General features: G+C 38.2%; 1 pseudogene; it reads right to left on the bottom strand.

Annotated features, from left to right (window-relative positions):
- Positions 1-9483: 9483 nt before the first annotated feature.
- LOC118575095 lies at positions 9484-22714 on the bottom strand (annotated as a pseudogene).
- Between the last annotated feature and the right edge of the window lie 128 nt (positions 22715-22842).

Below are 22842 nucleotides of genomic sequence, written 5' to 3'. Positions count from 1 at the left end.
TTTATAGGTGAATTAAGTCCATTGATATTAAGGGATATTAATGACCAGTGATTGTTCATTCCTGTTATCTTTTGGTGGTAGTGTGTATGTAGTTTTCTTCTTTGGGGTTTACTGCTGTGGTGTTATCTATTGCCAATGATTTTGCAGGTGTATCTGACTTCCTTAGGTTGGAATTTTTCTTCTAGTGCATTCTGTAGGGCTGGGTTTGAAGATAGCATTGTTTAAATCTGGCTTTGTCTTTGTCTTGGAATGTCTTGTTCACTCCATCTATGATGATTGAAAGTTTTGCTGTGTATATTAGTCTAGGCTGGCATCCATGGTCTCTTAGTGTCTGCATTACATCTGTCCAGGTCCTTCTGGCTTGCAAAGTCTCCATTGACAGGTCCGGTGTTATTCTGATGGGTTTGCTTTTTACATAACTTGGCCTTTTTTCCTTTGCTGCTCTTAATATTCTTCATTCTGTACATTTAGTTGTTTAGTTATATGTGGTCAGGGGACTTTTGGGGGGGGGTCTATTCTGTTTGGTGTTCTAAAAGCTCTCTATATCTTCATAGGTATTTCCTCCTTTAATTTGGCAAAATTTTCTTCTATGATCTTGTTGAATATATTTTCTGTGTCTTTGAGTTGGTATTCTGCTCCTTCCTCCATTCCTATTTTTCTTAGGTTTGGTCTTTTCATGGTATCCCAGATTTCTTGCACATTTTATGTTATGACATTTTTGACTTTGGTATTTTCTTTGACTGATGAATCTGTTTCCTCTATTGTATCATCTACACCAGAGACCCACTATTCCATCTCTTGTATTCTGTTCCTTATGGTTGCAGCTGTGTTTCCTGTTCATTTCCTCAGATTTTCTATTTCCAGTATTCCATCTGTTTGTGTCTTCTTCATTGTTTCTATTTCCCTTTTCAGTCTTAAACTATTTCCCTTGCCTGTTTAATTGCTTTTTCATGTTTTGCTTTAAGGGATTTATTGTTTTCTTCTAATTTTTATTTATCATTTCCTCTATTTCTTTATAGTTTTCTTCCAGTTTTTTTTTGTGGGATGTTCTGTATGTTAAGAATGTTGCTCTAATTAGTCCTTTAATAAACTTCTTCATATTCTAGTGACCAACATCCATGAAATTATGCCATTGCTACTTCATAACTGTAAGTGTTCTACCTTTATGGATCATAATGTAAATATCTGATACACAACCCCCAAGAGGTCACAACGCCAAGGTTGTGAACCACTGCTGTAGTGGGTTTTGGATGGTATTCTATCTTGTATTCTCCTTTTGTATGAAAATAAAACTGTTTTTTGTAACCATAGGGCTTATACTTATATTAGTGCTTATACTATTTCTAGGTGAGAACTGTTACCTATACCAAATAATGCACTGTCTGGTGCCATGGATATGCAAATAAGAGAATTTTACTGTGTTGTTCTGGATTGTGACTAAGAACTATCCTTAGAGGGCCTTCCTTTCTCTGGTCCACACTTAAAACTTCATCTCGCCAGTCAGTGGTGGTGCATGCCTTTAATCCCAGCACTCGGAAGGCAGAGGTAGACAGATCTCTGTGAGTTCAAGGCCAGCCTGGTCTTCAAAGAGTGTTCCAGGAAAGGCACAAAGATACACAGAGAAACCCTGTCTCAAAAAAAAAAAACCCTTCATCTCCTATCAAGAGGAAATACCTAGAAAAGCATCCCACCCATGATGACACTCAATCTTTGTCTCAAACAGGGATGTCATGAGAGGCTTCAGGGGAACTTGTCATGGTTAGAAAAGGAGAAAGATCCCATTAATAAGGGCTGTTGCTTGCCCGTGATGTTGTTCTCCTTCCACAGGAGGCTGCTACATTCAGAAACTGCTAGTGGATAACAAAGAGGAAAACAGCCTCTTTGTCCTTCCAGGGGTAGGACCAATCATGGACGAGATGACTTCCTGAGGGGAAGAGCCTAGAGATCCTATAAAAAGTCTTATCCAGAGCCTGAGGGCAGACTCCAAACTCTGGGGTACTTTCCTATCAACCTGACGTCAGCTGTTTGTCTGTTCTTATAAAGTTCATGCTTTTGTTGTTTATTGCTATGATTACTGCTTCTTTGCTCTTATATCAATCTGCCATTTACTTTCACTCTCAGCTGCCCTCAGGATCTTCCACTGTTATGTTCTGTCAGAGAGTCTTAGGATGTCCCTATTCTTTCTCCTGTGACTGTTGTACTCCCATTATCAATCTCATATCTTCAACTCTGCCTGTCAATGGCCATGTCAGCCAATATATGTCTGAGTGTTTCTTCTTCCAATATGTACAGCTTTTTTGTGTGTCTCATGAAACAACTTTGGTGGTAGCTCCTGACTACTGCTCCTCAAAAAAGTCCATAACAATATTCTGTGCCCCCTTTGGGGAAGTGGTGATTAGAGGGTTCACATATGCCTTCTGTGTTCTTTACTACCTTGTGTGGTTGTATGGCTGCTCCCTGGAAAGAGAGACAAACAAATGAGAAAATGGCTCCATAAGACTGATCTGTAAAGAAGACTGTGGGGCATTATCTTATTTAAGGATGTATATAGAGGTGTCCAAATCACTGTGCATAATATTAACCCTTTGGCAGGTGGTCCTGGTGTGTATAATACAGCAGGATGAGCAAGCCATGAGGCACGATCTAGTACCAGCTTTATTCCACAGCTTCTGTTTCTGCTGTTGTCTCTAGGTTTCTGTCATTCTTGACTTCCTGCTCAGATTTCCAGCATTGATAGACTTTTAGACAGACATGTAATTTCAAACAAATCCTGTAATCTCAAAGTTTATTTTGTTTCTGGTTTTATATTATTATAGCAATCGACATCCAAACAAAGACAGAAAATGGTACCAGAATAATATATTGTTGAGGTAGACCACTCTGTTTCTATTTGGAAAGACTATGGTGAAATTTGAATTTGGTGCTGAAACGGTGTTCAATGCTAAGAGTTCAGTGAGCTGTTTTATGAGATCTTCGAAGATTATCAGGGTAAGAGCAACACAGATAATGGAGGTCTGTCATTTGAATTTTAGCCAGGAAGGAAGATTCTAACAGGACAATTTGTGCAATTTTTGAGTTAGCATTCTGTTTCTACTTATCTGGGGCTGAGTAATCCTCTGTAATTGAAAGAGAACAGCATCTCTGAAGGAAAATCTCCTGGGAAGTGTTTTCTGAGGACAATCACATGTGCTATATTCAAGAGGGCGGCATCACTACCTTGTGCTGGCAGCCAATCCTGAAAATATATACTATCTTCCTAGAATATACTGGTTTTGAAAGTATGAAAGGGACATGTATAGCATCAGAGACTTAGGACCATGAGGATCATAAGAGTCCTTCATTGAATGTGCAGCCTTAATGGAGGTAGAAACCCCAGGATTGAATGTGTATCGAGAAGATTGCAATCTAGGCACAATCTGGCAGGGTGAAAGTCTCTGAAAAGGGTACAAGAGAGGCTATTGGTGAAAGTGCAGCCCACATGCATTGGAGACCTCAAGTTAGTGGACATGCCACTACCATGGTATGACCACCAAATACAAAAACTGGTGTGATGGAGAGCAAGACTGAGCCTATGAGATATAGGTTGCATGCTATAGATTGCAAATCTGGAGAACAGGAACTTACTAGGTCCTTTGGAGCCCAGGAGTTCCTGGATGAATATCAGATGCAGGGCATTCAGCTATTTGTTTTGCTTTGATTTTATTGTAACTGTACCCTAATGTCCTCCATTTGGGAAAAGAAGTTATTCAACTTGCTTTTTTTAAAAATTTTACAGAAACTTATAGTTATGAGACACTGAATATTTTATAAAGATTTTGAATGAATATTTTGGATGTTTTCTAGAGCCTTTTGATACTTTGAGAGAATCTGGTCTTTACATATCAAGTGTCAACAATCATATTGTTCTAGTCTATCAGTGTCCCTTGGAGGACCTTTATTACAGCCCTGACTTGCTGCGTGGGAACATCAGTTCCAATTCTTCCACATGATCAGCTTCTATGTTTGTTATTTAACATGGACATTTTTCTTTCAGTGTATCTTGCTCTTACACCATCACAACCAAGACCCACCATGTTAGATACTTGACACATCTCTGGGAAAAAAGTCCTGACATAAGCAACTCAGGAAGGACAGGTTTATTTGGGCCACCAGTGTGAGGGAATATGCCATCATGCCCAAGATGTCTTGAGGATAAGAGAACAAAGATGCTTGTAGTAAGTAGTATATCAGCAGTTAGGAAGCAGCTAGCAATGACTGCTGGTGCTCACACAGTTTTCTTCTATGAAGTCTGGGTTCATAGTCCATGGCATAATGCCATCTACATTTAGGGCTGATCTTCTCACACTGAATCTAGAAAATTTTGACATTAACCACAAGCTCTTATCCTCTTCTTGATTCTAGCTCTTGTCTTTTCATCATTCAGTATTAATCATGTTAAGGCCCCTTCTTGCCAATTTCACTTCATAATATTACATTAATTTGCTAGTGTGTAAGTGTTTGGAGTGTTTATGTGTTATTTTATTGTAGGAGACCATGTGCAACTGCATACATATGGAGGTCAAGAGTCCACTTTTAGGTGTGCTATATGGGTCTTGAATGAGGGGGTCAAATCTCTAAGATATCATCCAGTTTAATTGAGGTTAAGAACTTATGCCCTGAAAAGAAAATTTGGATAGACAGGAAAGGGAAATAACAATTGGGTAGAGAAGGACGCTAGACAGAGGAGGACAGTTCCAGACCTGAGGTAGGATATGCATGCAGTAGCTGGCTGCCACACAGTGACATTAACAGAGATGTGAAAGTTTCTGATAGAAAGTGAAAGGTATGGATCTGAGAGAGACACAAAAACAACTCCCCACAGGAGTGAACAATTGTAAGAGTCCCTAACAGTTGCAAATCAACAGGAAACAGATAGTCCCTGGGCATAGGGAAAGAAAAAGAACCAAAACCACACAAACTTTATTAAAATAGTCAAACAGAATCCTCCAGACTAGTGGTTCTCAACCTTTCTAATGCTGCAACCATGTAATAGAGTTTCTCATGTTGTAGTGATCCCTAACCATAAAATTTATTCATGGATACTTCATCACTGTAATCTTGCTAATTTAATGAATTGTATGGTAAATATTTTTGGAGATAAAGGGTTGTCAAAGGGCTCTCAAACCACAGGTTGTGAATTAGTGCACAAGGGGATGGGAGGTGCACTAGCTGGGAATCTGCTCTGAAGCTGAGGTCAGATTGTTTTGATAGGCTTCTGCATCACCCACTCCAGAGCCCCTCTCCTTCATGATTGGTCCTAAGCAAGTGTTCCTTGAACAGTTTCTGTTGCCTCTGCTTCCTGCCTGTTAGCAGATTTTATCAGTTGCTATCTTCTGATTGGTGTGATAAAAGAGCATCATTTCTTAAAGTAGACAGGCTTAATTTTTAAGAATAACCAACCCCCACCACCTTCCCTCCATTTTCCATTCTCAGAGATTAACATGGGATGGCACAAGACTGTCCACAAATGGAGTTCTGGCTAGTTCCTGATGAGAAGCCACGATGTTTCCAGGTACTGACCAGAAAGAAGGAGGCCCTTGGCTAGAAAGCAGAAATCTGGAACAGCCAGTTGATAACTGTGTTGTGATGGTGAGGTACCATCTATCATAGAGTAAATATATGAAAACAATTACAACCCCAAGTGATCAAGTGATTTAAGAAAAATCATAAAAAACACATTGTGATAGTTTTGAGCTTTGTACTTATGAGAGGGTGAATATAGCAAGGAACATGACAAAACCCTCTGCAGGCCTTAGAATAACCATCAGTGAGGGTAATGGATTCTTTGCAACTTTTCTCTACAGCAGCCTCTGTGTTCTGACCAAGGGGAGGTACATGCCCAGGTGAATGAATCCCAGAAGCAAAGGACTCTTCAAACAGGGTTTCAATTAGGGCTCTTTGTTTTCAAATGACTGTAGTTTTAGTTGCAATTGCTGATTTTTCTATAATAAACCTGTGTAAGAGAACTGATCATTTCCTGTGCCACAACCTGAAGGTGATCCTGCCTTGTAATGTCCTCCACAAGACAAATTATTCTACATATTTAAGTTCAGCCATATTCAGGTTTTCAGGACACAGGTACAATGCAGCCAGCTCTGTGCCCGCATTAAATATGAATGACCACTGGCCCCTTTCACCTTACAGTCCTTGATCCTCTTTGAATACTCATGAGCAGCTCCCAACTTTCCACATCCTTCTAGAATTGCACACTCCTCGTGGAATGGTCAATTAAACTCTTTTTAGAACATTTGAGTGCATTTCTAAGGCATAAATCCAAATAATTCCACATTCCCCAAGTACTGATTCCAAAAGTTTAGTAAGTTCATGGTTATGTTTATAACATTAACTTGAACAATTCTATTCCAAGGATCACTTTTCTATGTTACTTACCTGTCTCACTGTTGTGACAAATACCTGACACGATGAAAGAAAGGGAAGAGTGGATATTTGAACATTGTTTTCTCACAGTTTGAGGGTACTGTAACAGCAGAGAGTGTATGCTGTAGGAAGTATGGGATTCCAGTCATTCTGTAACTGTCACCAGGGAGCAGAGAGCTATGAATGTTTCTGATCTTCTAGATGTCTGCTTTTTATGCAGTCTGAGTCCACTGCTCATGAAATAATGCCACCCAAATTTAACATAAATCTTCCACCTCACTTATCCTAGTCTAAATATTTTCATATACATGTCCAGAAGTCTTTTTTCTATGATTCTACATCCTGTCATCAGCCACACATTGCTCATCACCAAATCAGTTCCTGACCTCTGATCTTGCTTCTGTGATCAGTTCAGTCTGGGTATATTGAGTTTATAATAGTTACTTTCTGTCAGGAACACTCATATCTCTGCTACTTTCAATCCCATTGGCTTCCAGTTTAAAATGTCTTGTCACAGATCTACAGTTATCACTCTACTATCTTCATCCATCACTCCACTCTCTGTCCTGTGTGGGTTTAATTTCCAGCACATACATAATTTGTCCACTCAAAGTAGTGAAATTTACGTATCCCTAGATGGCTACTGTTTACCAAATCCCCTATAACATCACCACAAGGCATCACACACACACACACACACACACACACACACACACACACACACACACACACACACATGTAATAAAAATGATATGATGGGACCACAAATTGTCAAGAAGCAGATTAGGAATGGTTTAAAATGTCTTAGTGCAGATCTATCACTCTACTATCTTCATCCATCACTCCACTCTCTGTCCTGTGTGTGTTTAATTTCCAGCATATATGTCATTTGTCCACTCAAATTAGTGAAATTTATATACCCCTAGATGGCTACTGTTTACCAAGTCCCATATAACATCACCACAAGCCATGGCACAAAGGTTCCTGTACAAACACACACACACACACACACACACACACACACACACACACACACACACACACACAAATGTAATAAAAATGATATGTTGGGACCACAAATTGTCAAGAAGAGGATTAGGAATGGTTAATATTGAATGTTGAGTGAACAGGATCTAAAATCAAGAAATACAGAACCCTGTGGTGATGTCTCAAAGAGTTTAAGATGAGGTCAATTGGGCTGGGAGAACCATCTGAAATAGAGTAGCATCATTCCTTGGACTGTGGTCCCTGGCTGCATAACAAGAGGGAGCAAGGTGAGCATCTGCAGTACTCTAACTTCTCTCCCTGCTCTCTAACTGCTAATGCAACATAGCAAGCAACATGGGGCTCTTGCCCCCATGATCGCTCAGGCAACATATATATTTCTTCAAGTTAAGAGCCAATATAATCTTTCCTTCCCTTATTTGCTCATGTAAAGTATTTTGTCAGAGAAATGGATCAGGTATCTGATATGGTGGGTGGTAGTGATGGAGATGGAAGAACTAGATCAGTTGTACTCAAAATTTCCTAATGCTGTGACTCTCTAATACACTTCCCCATGTTGCAGTGACACCCAACCATAAAATTATTTTCATTACTACTTCATAAGTGCAATTTTCTATTGTTATAAATCATAATGTAAATATGTGTATTTTCTGATGGTCTTAGGCAATCCCTGTGAATGTGTCATTTGACCACCCTGAAAGAGGCCACAAAACATAGGTTGAGAACCACTGATCTTGATCCACTGAGACATTGTATTCACACAGTATAACATACACTCAGAAAGCTGACCTGATAAAGAATGGGGACTAATGTACCCAGGAAGAATACCAGAATTTTTTAAGGTCCTGAAGGATGGCTGATAGATTAGAATGTCCCTATGCTACCCACCATGTGGACCATCAGAGCACACTGGAAATGCCTGGACATTTGTGGTATTTCTTCACAACTAGGGAAATACGAGATTGCTATTGCTTTCTACTAGAAACTGACGACAGATGGCACTAGCATACTCAGTGAACAACATTGTCTTCTTTCTCCAAAAGAGGATCCCACACTGCCAGCAGTGCCAAGGATAAAGCATCCTGCTCTACCTTTCAGAGATATGAATTCTTAAGTGTCTCAAGAATGGCTGTTTGGAACCTTGGGCTTACACAGGGACACTTTGCTCAGCCTGGAAAGAGGGGACTGGACCTGCCTGTACTGAATCCACCAGGTTTAAATGAATCCCCAGGGGAGACTTGGTCCTGGAGGAGATGGGAATGGAGGGGAGGGTATGGGGGGAAGGTGGGGGTGGGTGAGAGAGGGGGTAGGACAGGGGAACCCATGGCTGATATGTAAAATTAAAACACAAATATAATAATAATAATAAAATTCATCACTGAAAAAAGGCAAATAAATAATTTCAAAGGATACTATATACATTCTTGCAAAACTTTAATCATACCTGATTCCTATTCCCTCTTCACCTCCCAGCCCCCTGCCATGCCCCTCCCACATCCCACTGATTCTAATCACTGTGCATATATATATGGCAACTTGTAGAGTTTCAGGAAGGCATTTCATTCAACTCTCAGTGTGAGGAAACAGTATATTTCTCCCAAGTGTCTGTTTGATTTTTCTATGTGACTTGCAGTGAACTTGTATGCAGAACTCCTTTCTGTTGACTACTAAGAATTTCAGAATAAAATTTAATCACTGTAAAGATAAAAAAATAAAGAAATTGGTTTCTTTTTTTGTGTTGAGGTGTCTGCTTACTTGCAAACCTGATTTCTCATGGGATTCACTATGTTTACTCATGAAACATGCCTTAACACTGTCTTCTTTGTTGCTATTGCTTGTTGGCACTATCTAATGTCATCATGACCTGCAGTTTAGAACGTGAAAACATTTAAAGAATGGAATGCATTTGACAGCAAGGAAGAAATAAAAGTTAGACACACTCCCAGAAATCAAGTTGTTATTTTATATAGAATGAACTGGTGATTACACAGGTCTTTGTAAAAATGGGCAATTTCTTCACAGATTCTCGTAGCAGATGTTACAAATGCCAGAGCCCTCACTTCAGGCCTTTTGCTCAGCCAGGTTGGAAGCACACTGGGCTTCCATCTGACTCTGTACTGTCAAAGAGATAATCTCATAGAGAAAAAAATTATGCCAAAATGTGACATCATGACAGTTGGAACACCTATTGGGAACACATTTGTGTAGTGTTTCTTTATAATGTCCTCCTTTTTAACAGGAAAGTCAGGTGAAAAGTCAAGAGTGGTTTGTCCATAGATGTCTTCCAGGTGGTTCAAGGTCACAGTAACAAGTGTGAAAATGCTGCTCACAGCCAAAATTATGGCAGACATCTTGTAACAAAACAGTTGGATCTCAATGAATGGATCTTCCATACAGCTGATCTTAATGGCCACTGAACAGAAAATCAGGACTAGAATTTTCATCAAAATGGACCACACTATCAGGACTTGTAAATACTGAAATTCCAATGACTTGTTCCAGGTTGAATTGATAGGGCTGTGAACCAACATCCTGGTCATAGACCCAGAGATGTTAAAGTCCTGAGTGTAATAAGCTTCCCAGTGTCTAAGGGACACAAATTGCACAACCTTTTGTTGAACTCCCACAGGCACCAGCACTGGCTGTTTGCAAGGATGATTTCAAATACCAAAGCTGATATACTGCAAATTAGGCCATTCAACTTGAAGACGTACTCCTTCATTTTGGCAAATCTGAAGAAGACATCAAAGAAGAATAGAGTGAATGAGAATACAAGGGAAGGCAGGAAAACAGAAGGAGTCGTGGCTTAAAGAGCCCTGAGCTCTCATACCTTGTTCCTGTTGTCACATAGAGATGTTTCAGTAGTCTATGTACAGATTATTATTCTTCACAGAATAGATAATAATATTTGTTGAATAGGAATTTCAATATGTAGAACTGGAAAATGAGAAGAGAGTTTGCAATATCATATGTAATGCCATGCTTATTTTACCTGTATTTGCAATTTGTAAATATTTAATACCAAAAAGCAGAGGAATGCTCAAATTAATTGTTATTTCTAAAATATAGTACTATAACATTTCATGACTATTACAAACTAAAATCATCTATGAAAGAACCAAAGAAAAGGAAAATAATTTACATAGTAAACTCATTTATGTAAAAATAATAACATACTTGATGTATTTGTGTAAACATATATGTTTATACAAAGAGATCTGTACATAATGATATACCTCATAAATGATAGTGCACAATGCTATTCCACTTCGTGTATTTTACAGAAATGTACACTTCTCTAAAGAAAGCTATATATATTTTATAATTGAAACCAGAAAGTATATGACCATCAACATCTACTGTAACACACCTGGGGATAGAGCTCAGTGGTAAACTGATTATCCAACATGCATGAAACCCTGAATTTTACTTCAGTATCTAAAAACCAAACTCTATGTGTGAAATTGTCCACAGAGTGAGACAGAGGAATAGGGAAAATGGGCAATTAACACAAAAAATCATATAAATCCATAAAAATGAATATATCCAATTATAACCAACCTCTTACTTAAAATTTCATCTTTAGATAATTAGCTTCATTTCAGTGAAAAAAAAAAGAATCCTGATCTATTTTTGTGGGAGCAATTATCATCTTTCACAGAAAATTTACATGCTGTATAGTGACTTTGAACTTGCTTCTCTGCACCTTTTCTCAATTCCAATCTTAGGATGAAAAGGAGAAAAATCACACACTGAGGGGTAATACTGGATCATTTAACAGAAAGGAAGGAGGTGAGTCATTTACATACCCTACTGTATGCATACAATTAAAAATAGCCCAAGCGTGTAAAAGGTGGAAAAAAGAGAAAAGGAAAGTTTGACTTTCTTTTTATTCATTATCTCTTTCTACTTCAAAATATACTTGTGAAGAAAACCTACACTTTCTGCTACATGGCTGCTTCCAGAACACACTGATACCAAAATCATGGTGAATTTTTGGGAGTGAGCTGTGCAGATCAATGGGAAGTACATACACATCCTGTTATAGGAAATGGGAACTCAAGAATGTTTCATAAATTGTATGGTATAGCCCTACTGTATAAAAGTGCATGTTGATGTTTTTATGTATGTGACCATCTTGGAAGATTCCACAGCCTGCCATCTTAGATAGAAGCATTCAAACAGCATTTGCTAGCAAGTGGTATACCTCAGATTTGGCCTGGAAGTAAATGTAACCTGAAAAGCATCAATCAGGTGCTCAGGAGCTTGGCACAAAAGTCAGCTGATTATTGTGTGTGGTGAACCAGAACTTTAATCTCAGCAATGGGAGAGAGAGGCAGCCTGATATCTGTGAGTTCTAGGTGTGACATGTATCCATAGTGAACTACCAGATGGCCAGAGGTAGTCTGAAACCAGGTCTTATGAAAATAAAGAAAAGAAGCTTTCTAACTTGCACATCATGCCTTTGTTTGAGACCTCTGCTACAAACCCCAATGATGACTGAGCTGTCTGGCCTTGATCAACTTGACACACAATAGAGTTTGTTTGAAAGATGGGACATCAAATGAGGAATTGCATCCAACAGAATGGATTAATGATTGATGTGATATAGACCAGACTTGCATGATGGTTTCCTCTAACAGAACCCTTAGTTCTGATAGGTTGACCTTCTGAACTCTAATTGTCACTACTATATACTCCCAGGATTTTTTCTTCCAGTGGTTCTCAATACCTTGGAGTGTTAAAAAAAAAACCACTACTTAGATCACACCTGCTGATAGGTAAGTCAGAGCTAAAGGTGAAGGTAACATTTAATGTGGTGGCTTATATTTACTGTGTTATCATTAAGGAATAAACTAATTGAAAGAATCCATTGAAGTGAAAATTGGAGGAATTCATTTTAACTAGGACTTTCCTTTTCAATATGAAATATTTTAGAAAAATCTTAGAGAAAACCGAAGGAAACTACTCTGGAGTCTAAGCCAGTTAGTAAGCATATGTTCCTAATGTGCCTAGTTTTCTCCTCATTCCCATTTTTGTTTTATACTCAATGGTACATTAAGTCTGCACCCATTTGGATTATAGCTCTGAAGGCAAACCTCACCTTCACAATGTTGAAAGTTTACATGGATATCTGTAATGCTGTTATTTAGTCATTTTTTTCAAATGCTTGGATTTTATTGCCACCAGAGACTATTCTTCTTCATGAGGAAAGATAAGTAAAGTAAGGAAAACCATCTTATCTGCTCCTTCTTGAAGAAGTACTATTTTTTAAATTACCCAAAAATATGTCATCATGATATTCAGATTTTCCATAAAGAAAATAGAACCCTTGCATATGAAGTTAATTACACAAATGGAATGTAAGCCATGTACATCAGCTAAAGTGTCGTATTGACCATTACCTTTAGCTTACAATCCCTGGAAGCCTTAAAAAAATTAAGCCAAAAGACATTTTATTTAAATATTTTCAAAATAGGGGAAACAAGTGTAATCTAACTCAAATTAGCATTATTGCTACTGATGGAAATTAATCTGTTTTTCTTCCTCAAAAACTAAATAATAAATTGTTTTGTTACTGTTTTACACTAAAAACATTACTGTAGTACTTGTTATATACATAAAGAATTAGTTGGGTGGTTGGTTGGTTGGTTAGTTGAACCATAGTCTCATGGTATAACTTTGAACTTAACTTCACTAAGTATATAAGACTGGCTTCAAACTCACAGACCTCTACATGCCTTTTGAGTTTAGAGATTAAAAGCATGTATTACTATGCCTCAAGAGTGTGACAGTTTCTCCAAGAATGGAATTTTTCATTTTTCAAACACCTCTGGGAAGGCCCCACCACAAAATCCCCCCATTAGATCCTGTAATCTACATGCCCTGCCACAATACCCATATGCCTGAGACCCCAGTAACTTCCAGAGTCAAAGAAACCAAACTGTCATCTCTCATTGGACCAAGAATAATTTCTTGAGATATGGAATCGACCATCAATGGGCCAAACCTAGGAATAATTGGGATAGAAGAAGTAGAAGAATACCAACTCAATGCAGAGAACAATATATTCAACCAGATCATTGAGGAAAACATTCCAAACTTAAAGGAGGTAATACCTACAAAGATACAAGAAGCCTATAGAATACCAAACAAACTAGACCCCCCCCTCCAAAAAGTTCCCTTGCCACATAATAATTAAACATTAAAAATAAAGAATAAAGAAAGAATATTAAGAGCAGCAAATGAAAAAGGCCAAGTGACTTATAAAGGCAAACCCATCAGAATAACACCCGACGTATCAATGGAGACTTTGAAAGCCTGAAAGACCTATCTGTTTTTCAAATATTTCTACAACTTAAGAAATTAATACCTGCCAACACAAATATTTTTCACTGCTATTTTTAACTTTTTAAAAATTGATGGAAACATTTATTGTTTTGGGCTTTTTTTGGTTTGTTTGTTTTGTTTCTGGGGGTATTTATTTGTTGGATTTGGTTTTCTTTTCTCTATTATCTGAATTATGCTTATTCCTCTCTTGGTTTTTTTTTTTGTCTACGAGATTTTCTATTCACTTTACATACCAACCACAGATTCCCCTCTCCTCCCTTCTCCCACAAACCAGGTTTCTCCCCCACAACCCACTCCCAATTCCCACCTCCTCCAAGGCAACATTTTCCATGGGGAGTCAGCAGAGCCTGGTACATTCAGTTGAGGAAGATCCAAGCCCCTCCTCCCTGCGCCAAGGCTGCACAAAGTGTCTCACCATAGGTAACTGGCTCCAATATCCAGGCTCATGTACTAGGGACAGGTCCCAATCCCACTGCCCTGGTGCCCTCTAAGCAGTTCAAGCTAAACTACTGTCTTGTTTATACAGAGGGCCAAGTCCAGTACCATGGGGGCTACTCAGGTATTGGGACACAGTTCATGTGTTTCCACTTGTCTGGCTTGTTGACTCTGTATTTTTCCAATCATGCTCTCGATATCTCTTGCTCATGGAATCCCTCCTCTCTCTCATCGATTGGACTAGTGGAGCTTTTCCAGGCATGCTGCCTTGGATCTCTGCATCTGCTTCCATCAGTCACTTGATGAGGGTTCTTTGATGACAGTTAGGGTATTCACCTATCTGATCACCAGGGTAGGCCAGCTCATGCACCCTCTCTAATATTGCCAGTAGTCTATGGTGCAGTCATCTTTGTGGATTCCTAGGAACCTCTCTAGCACTCTGCTTCTCCCTATTTCCAAGGTGCCTTCATTTATTGTGGTATCTTTTTCCTGGCTCTCCTACTCTGTTCCCATTCCAGCTCTAACCTCTCACTCTTCTAAGCTCTCATCCCCCATCCTTTGCCCTCTATTACCCACCCACACCCATTTTGCTCCTATAGATCTCATCCATTTTTGCATCTCTGGGTGATCTCTGTGTCTTTCCTAGGGTCCTCCTTACTAGCTAGACTCCCTGGAGCTGTGAGTTGCAGTATGGTGATCCTATGCTTTACATCTAGTATCCACTCATGAGTGAGTACATATCATGTTTGTCTGAGTGTGAGTTACCTCACTCAGGATATTTTCTAGTTCCATTCATTTGCCTGCAAACCTCATGATGTCATTGTTTATCTCTGCTGAGTAGTACTATTGTGTATATGAACCACATTTCCTTTATCCATTCTTTGGTTGAGGGGCATCTAGGTTGTTTCCAGGTACTGGCTATTACAAATAATGCTGCTATGAACATAGTTGAGCAAGTATCCCTGTGGTAAGGTTGAGTATCCTATGTGGAAATGTTCAAAAGTGGTATAGCTGGGTCTTGAGGTAGATTGATTCCCAATGTTCCTGAGAAAGATTGCAAATAGATCCATATCTGTCAACATGCACAAAACTTAAATCCAAGCAGATCAAAAACCTCAATATAAATCCAGTTACTCTGAACTTCTCTTATAGAAGAGAAATTAGGAAGTAGTCTTGAACACATTGGTACTGGAGATCACTTCCTAAATATAACAACAGTAGCACAGATACAGAGAGAAACTATTAATAATTGGGACCTCTTGAAACTGAGAAGCTTTTGTAGGGCAAAGGCCTCAGTCAATAAGACAAAACAATAGCCTACAGAATAAGAGAATATCTTCACCAACCCAATGTCTGACAGAGGGCTGATCTCCAGAATATATAAAGAACTCAAGAAATTAGAAACCAAAATACCTAACAGTCCAATTAACAAATGTGCTATAGGGAGAAAGAGGAACACCTCTACACTGTTGGTGGGAACACAAGCTTGTACAGCCACTTTGGACATCAGTATGGCACATTTCTCAGAAAGTTAGGAATGAATCTTTCTCAAGACCTGGCTATATCACTCTTGGGCATATACCCAAGGAATGCTCAATCATATCACAAGGACACATACTCAGTTATGTTCATAGCAGCATTATTTGGAACTATTTATTGTTATAAGAAGTTAATAGCATCTTTACAGTCCTGTGAAAAGTATTACATTTTAATTTAGTATTTATTAATTTTTAAATATTTATGTTTATTTGTAACAATTTTCCATATTAGTTTTTAGTATGTTTTTCATTTTTTAAAATGATACATATTGGCTGAGTGAAAATAATGCTTTTAGATATATTTCAAAGTGTTTGTAAAATACTTTATTTACTGTTGATATCACTTCCTAAATTGTGAGTTTCACTAGAACCCTCTTCACCTGTGCCATCTTGACACTCCTGAACATAGCTTTAGATATGTAATTATTAATTTTATTTGCATGATGATGCTTACCAGATGTTAGCTTGCCAGCACTCCTCCAATGTCATTCATGGTTTGTTGCCCAAGGACCTACCTTTATTCTGCCAGATATTCATGGAGAGCTCCATTGAACATCACCTGACCATCACGAATATCACCTTTTCCATAGCCCCAGGGCTAAGTCAAGTGTGAAAGCTCCTGCTCCATCTCTCCCTGCTAACTTTCTCCACATTCAAAGTGCTGCCACACCTCCACACTCCAAAGCCTAGCTCTGGGAGCAAAGATCAATCCCTGTTTGTATGGATGATACTCACCAAACCTTAGCCACCAGCACCATTTCTATACCTATCCAGCATATCTCCTCTCACATAGTGTCTGCACTGGCCTTTCCAGATATGTACAGTGTAAGCAATGATGTACCTGAAGTCTCTCCAGAAAATTTAAAAAACAGCTTCCTAGTTGTCTCTCTCGAGTTAGCAGCAGCCTCCATGCTTGAATTACTCTATGGCAGAGTCATGGCACACAGGCTTAACATTCAGCATGGCAGACTCCAAGCCACAAAGTATGATGCATGGTGGATATAGCATTTGCTAGGACAAAAAAAAAAGATTTCTGGGCTACATGCTGCTTTGAAAGAGTCATAGACTCCCTGCCTTCTAGATTCTGGTAGTGTGCATGGTTCTCCCAAAGCTGGTGGTAAATATACTACTGCCATGTTGGGAAGCAGAGGTGGGCAGAGAATGCTACAGTTTAAAGCAATAGATCCACATAAAGAGAGATTAAGATGGAATGAACCTCTAAATCATTTACAATGTGCATAAAAATGTACATATGCTTGAAAGAGAGAAAAATTAATATATACAGTTATATAAAGAAAAAGATATTTAAAAAAAATAAAGTCCTTAAAAAGAAAGTAAAAGTAATATAAAAATAAGCCACATAAAGATGAATATCACATAGAGAATCTGGATTGTGTTGTCTTTGGGAATTTAACTGCAGAAAGACATTTGATTTTAAAGGGTGCTCAATTAAAACAACACATATAAAGGTAACTTGACTTCAAAATTTGGATCTAAGGATATATTGCTTTGGAAAGGAGGCTTTGCTTTTGTTTCCACAGAAAGCAGGAGGCTATGGATTTGTTCCAGATTAACATACATCAGGTTTGACCAGCTAAGGCCTCATAAAAGGTCTTCAAGGACACCATGGCACAGATGATCCAACATCTAGAATGGTTTCAAGGCAACTAGCTCAGACAATTCTGCCTCCTGGACTACTCCATAATCCTTAAATTTTCTTTATGTCCCTATACTAATACAGTGTCCTCATCCAACAGGAAGTAGTATGAGAAGCTACACACAAATTCCCAAATATATCAAGCTGGCTTTGGAAATGGAACTAGCTCACTCCTTCTCTAAACCCAAGCATATTGCTAAATTAAAAGGTTGAGAGCTTCTTCTGTCCCATATCAGAAAAGCCCTCTGGTGTGGGACAGAGAAAAAACAATATTTTTATTTATAGCAGGTTGATTATAAATGTAATCTCTTTCTAAAGGACAAAAGGGAATAGTATAGATATAATAGGATGAAAGGGTAGATTAATGAATCTACTTTTAAAGAGCAACAACTTATTTAGAAATGTTTTATTTGGATTTAGTTTATTGACACAAGTTTAAACTTAATATTTTTATATTATAAATATATATTTCTACTCTCATTTGATGTATTACTTTTATGTAACTCATTTAGATTGTAATGGATAATTAAAAAATATCAGTTAATAATTAATGTTCTATGAGAGTCCAACTTATAGTCATGTTAAGGTTTCTAGGTATACATAGATATAATTTAATTAGGTAGGTGATCTTCAAACACTTCAAAGACCTACAGAATATGGCATTTAAAATTTTTTAAAAATTTGGACTTTCTGGACAGTGAAACATGTCTGCTTCTCACAGCACCAATTTACTTCAGAGAGGAGGATGGGCATTGAAGACATTCTATACGGAGTTTATTTTCTTCTTGGCAAAAATAGCCATTTGGGCAAGAAACTGTTCTTGCCTGGACTGCTTGATCAACTGGACATGCAGGACTCATAGGAAGGTGACCACTGAACTTTGCTTGGCAAAATGGTCCTTCTGGTCCTGCCTTGCAGAGGAAACTGCCAGACAATCTACAGGACATAGAGAGAAGTGACCGAGAGACTCTAGGTGTGTGGGCTGAAGACAGATGTCCCAACTTCAATATTGGTTCAAGTACTTACTTTCATTTTACATATGCATTAGTTTTGAACATTGTTGTAAATAGAAGCTTTAAATGTTCATTCTTAATTTTTTATTTTTCCATTCATTTTCTTTTTGAGAGTATATAATGGCTTTACTTGTTTTTTCTCAAATTTCCAACCAGTACTATATATATCTCCTTGGTCTCTTTCAAAAATCATCACCTCTTTTTCTGTTAATTGTTGTTAGAAGCATATATATAATCCTAAATGTAATCTGCTCAGTCTGAATAATGTTACTTGTATTTATGTGTTCAGGGCTGACCCTTTGTTATTGTATAACTTTGGCATGCCAGACTATGTATCCTAGTCTCAGAGTTCTTTAGTTGCCTGTAGTCCTTTCAGTAGGATTGGGGCCACATTGTCCTTCCCTGTCAACTTTCCATGTCTATTGTATTTGTCTTTCTTCTGATCATGTATAGGCAGTCACAACAATGAGATTACCAGGAGTCATTACTAGGAGACACAATCTCACAGCAACCTCTCTCATTCCCTGGCTCTAATGATATTTCTTCCCCCATTTCTGAAATGGTCCCTGAGCCTTGGCAGAGAGAGTCATTTCATAGATGTGTCCATTGGGACTGGGCTTCATAACTCTGCATTTTGAATGGTTGTAGTTTTCTGTAATCCTCCATATGTTGCATAAAGAAGCTCTCTGGGTGGAGGGCGAGGACAACAGTTATCTGTGGGTATAATGACCAATATTTAGTATGTAGTTAGGTAGTGTGCTGGTTTAATAAAGTGGCTGATGTCAGTTATCCTTCTAAATAGAAGACTTCATGAGCCCTGGTTAGTTATCAAGGTTCAGTATCAGGCATGATTTCTCTCTTACCGAGAGAGAGTCTTCAACCCAATCAGAGACATGTTGGATTTGTGTGTCACTACAGCACCCTTAGGTTTATTGTGCCATGCTGATAGTTGTGGTTCAGAGGCTTCACAGTTGGGTAGGACTGTTGGTTGCTTCCATTCGTTGAAAGCCTATATGAAAACTAATACTCTAGGAGGAGGACTCCATGTCATTTTTTATCTCTGGAGCCTATGATTAAGACCTGTCTAAAATTTACATGTATCATGATATCTTGAGTAATGGGGATTTGACGTCCACTCCTGTAAGACAACCAAGGAAAAAACCAATAGCCTATAATATTTGGAGAGTCTCTTGAAGAACACTGACCAACAACTCAAATGACGGCTTCTCATGCTTCATGTTGAGGTTATTGTTAGATGGTCTTTGCACATGGCATGAGGGTATCCCAAATTTTAGGCATAGTTAATGTTTAAAATAAAATACCTTTACCATCTTTGGTGTTACCATGTGACTGTCATGATTAAAATATGATACAGAAAGAGAAAAGGTAGATTTGTTTATATCCAAAATGATATATCCCAGAGGCTCTACAATTACAGACTTTCAATATGGGGTCTCTCTAGTGGAAATCCATGTGGGCAAGAACACTGCAAGAAAAGGAAGATGCTGTACTTTAAAGTGAAACATTTTTCTCTCTTTTACTGTGGTATTTCATTTTTAAAAGAAATTCTTATTTCTTGTGTCTCTCATGGTTTATACTGGCTATTTGACACATGACAATCATCCTGAGTGATGTCAGCTTGGTCCTCCAAACAAATATTCCATCTTATATCCCATGTTTTCTGTTGCTTGTGGATGCTAGATTTTAAGCTCATGTATATTTCAATCAAATAACCAAAGAGGTGATGTAACTAAGCAAGGAAACGGGGAAAGGGGAGATCATCCAAGGGGAGGGGAATAGTGTATAGTGTTATAAAGAGATAAAGTAGAAACTTCGATGGTATGGGAATGGGAGAAGATGGTAATGGCAGAAATATGGTAATGTACAAACAACACTAAAGGTCCTTTTGCAAAACCTTATGGAAAACCGCTAATATAGAACCTTCTTAAAATATTAACATATATGAAAGGAATTCAAATGTAATGAGGGAGATAATTCTCCAACTAGATATTTTATGCCACCAATAAAATCTCTACTGACAGGAATTGGTTGCATTATTTGGGTCATTGTCCAAAAGGTTTCCATAAACTCCCCCCACAAAGAACATCCTAGGCTAATTCAATGCTACTGGTGACTCTCCACAACATGAAGCTATGACCCCATTGATAAAGACACTAATTACTTACATGATTGAACATGGAGAAATTGAGCTGGTGCCCAAATATTAGCTTCACTCCTACTGAGTAGTATTCATTGTACTTGAAGTTACACTACAAGCTACCAGAGGAGGGGTTTAACTGTCAATATTAATCAGCTGAAAATACTGAGAACTGCCATAGGGACCTTCCCAGAAGAAGATATACAGATATAATATTGGCAGAAAGGTTATGATTTTGATTGGATTGAGGGCCCACTCCATGAGATGGAACCAACAGAAAACACAGCTGAAGTGGGAAAGGATCCTGAGATTAGATAGGTCATGGAATACCTCCTGTTATTACTCTGTTAATGGAAAAATGAAATAAAATGACTCCTAAATAAATACTGCTAAACCCATAGATTAGTGCTTCACTCTACACGAGATATAGCATAGAAGCTTCTTCCTGTGGTAGATGGTAATTTACACAGAGACCCACAACTGAATCATTTGCAAAATGTGAGAGACACTGAAGCACTCAGTCATCACTAGATGTCTTCATCAAATTCTGCCCCTCAAGGTTTAGGGATCTGTGTAGTAGAGGAGAGGAAAAGATTGTAGGAGTCAGAGGTGTTGGATGACTCTTAGGATACAGTGTCCTGGAAACAAAACATGACTGATACCACATAAGAACTCAGAGAGACTTTTAAAGTACACCTAAGACCTAGACTGGTTCAAACCAGACTATATGCCAGTAGTATAAAAATGTAGTAGACACAAATAATCATCACTAACCAAAAAATATCTGCTATTGCTACCTGCTGGGAAAAAAATCAGTTTTGTGCAGTGGCATATAACTGGGTACGCTCACCACATTTTATGGTAGGCCTCATGAAAGAGAATAGTAGACCAAAGCAAAACTGATGCTATGCATTGATATTGTATTTTTTCTGTCTTTCTAGTATCTTGATTATTTTGATGTCTGTTGGGAGAAAGAGACTGTGACAGTGAGAAAAAAGATAAATAGACAGATAGAGGGAAGTAGGGGGCGTCAGAGAGAGGGCAAGGGTACATCAATTTGAGTAGGGAGCAGAGGGGGATTGAAAAAGGTGTTAAAATGGGAAATAATGATCACATTATATTGTATTTAAATTGTATTGTTTTTAAATTAATAAATGAAATTGATTATACTTTTAAATGTTCTCAGATATGAGATGGGTATTAACTATTCTGGTCCTTTAAGAATATATGTCTTGACTTGTGCTCATAATGTGACATCTCTGGTAGCTATGGAAACATAAGAATTTTTCAAGTCTCTCTTTTACCCTGGGCAGTCACTAACATTTGTGCCTCATAAGAGAGGAGAATAGGCAAGTATTTTATATTTTCTACATAGTTTCTATTGATATCCTTCAATTTCATGACGTAGAATGTCAAAGAGGCCACTGATATGTGTTTCAGACATTTTTTTGACACCATTTCCATGTGATTGAATCCTGCTGCATTTCACAAGTGTTAGTAATACATGCATGTCTATGAAGGCTTTTGAGCCAGCACTGACCATTATACCTGTGTAGTTTTCCAAAGTTCAGTATGTGAATTAGCCTCTCTGTGTTGATCTTCTAGCTACAAAATCAAAATAATGATTGTGTTGATCTCACTGGAGGGATGATAATGTAAAACACGCTAATAACCCAGAAGTGTATAAATGAGGATCCAACTAAACAAAACAGAGGAGAGGAATGGAAAGTTTTGGGTAAACCAGGATTTGTTTGGTGGAACACTACTATGAGCTGAAATATCTGTCTAACAGAATTTCTTTTACTGAAGGTGATTCACCTCTTGAGTGATTGCCGGTCTGGTCGCCATTTACTGTTGTTTGGAAGATATTTATGATCTTCACATCTACCAAATGGTTCTTCTCACCCTTGATGTGCAAAGGTAAAAACTTAAAATGAGACATTGAGGTTTTCAAGTAGGATCTTTCTGAAACACATGCATCTACTACATGGGATTCAGACATGGGCAGAACTACATCCAGCCAGGCTAACTCATTTGCCTTGCACAACATAATTCTCCACTCTGTTTCCATTTGTGCTTCAAAATTCACTGCTACTGTTGTCAACAGCTTCAGATCTGCCTTGGCAAGGAATAAGGGCATGGTATTACACAAGCCACTGTCAATTGAAAACCCATCTTGCAGGTGTAACTTCCCAAGTTGTACAGCAACTTCCTTCTTCTAATTAGGAAGCACATTCCACAGAGCCTGTGGAACACAGGCTAGCTGGT

Source organism: Onychomys torridus, unplaced genomic scaffold, assembly GCF_903995425.1.
Source record: "Onychomys torridus unplaced genomic scaffold, mOncTor1.1, whole genome shotgun sequence".
NCBI classification, from domain to species: domain Eukaryota; kingdom Metazoa; phylum Chordata; class Mammalia; order Rodentia; family Cricetidae; genus Onychomys; species Onychomys torridus.
The sequence above is the reverse complement of the archived record's forward strand: the minus strand, read 5'-3'. Positions and strand labels throughout refer to the sequence as shown.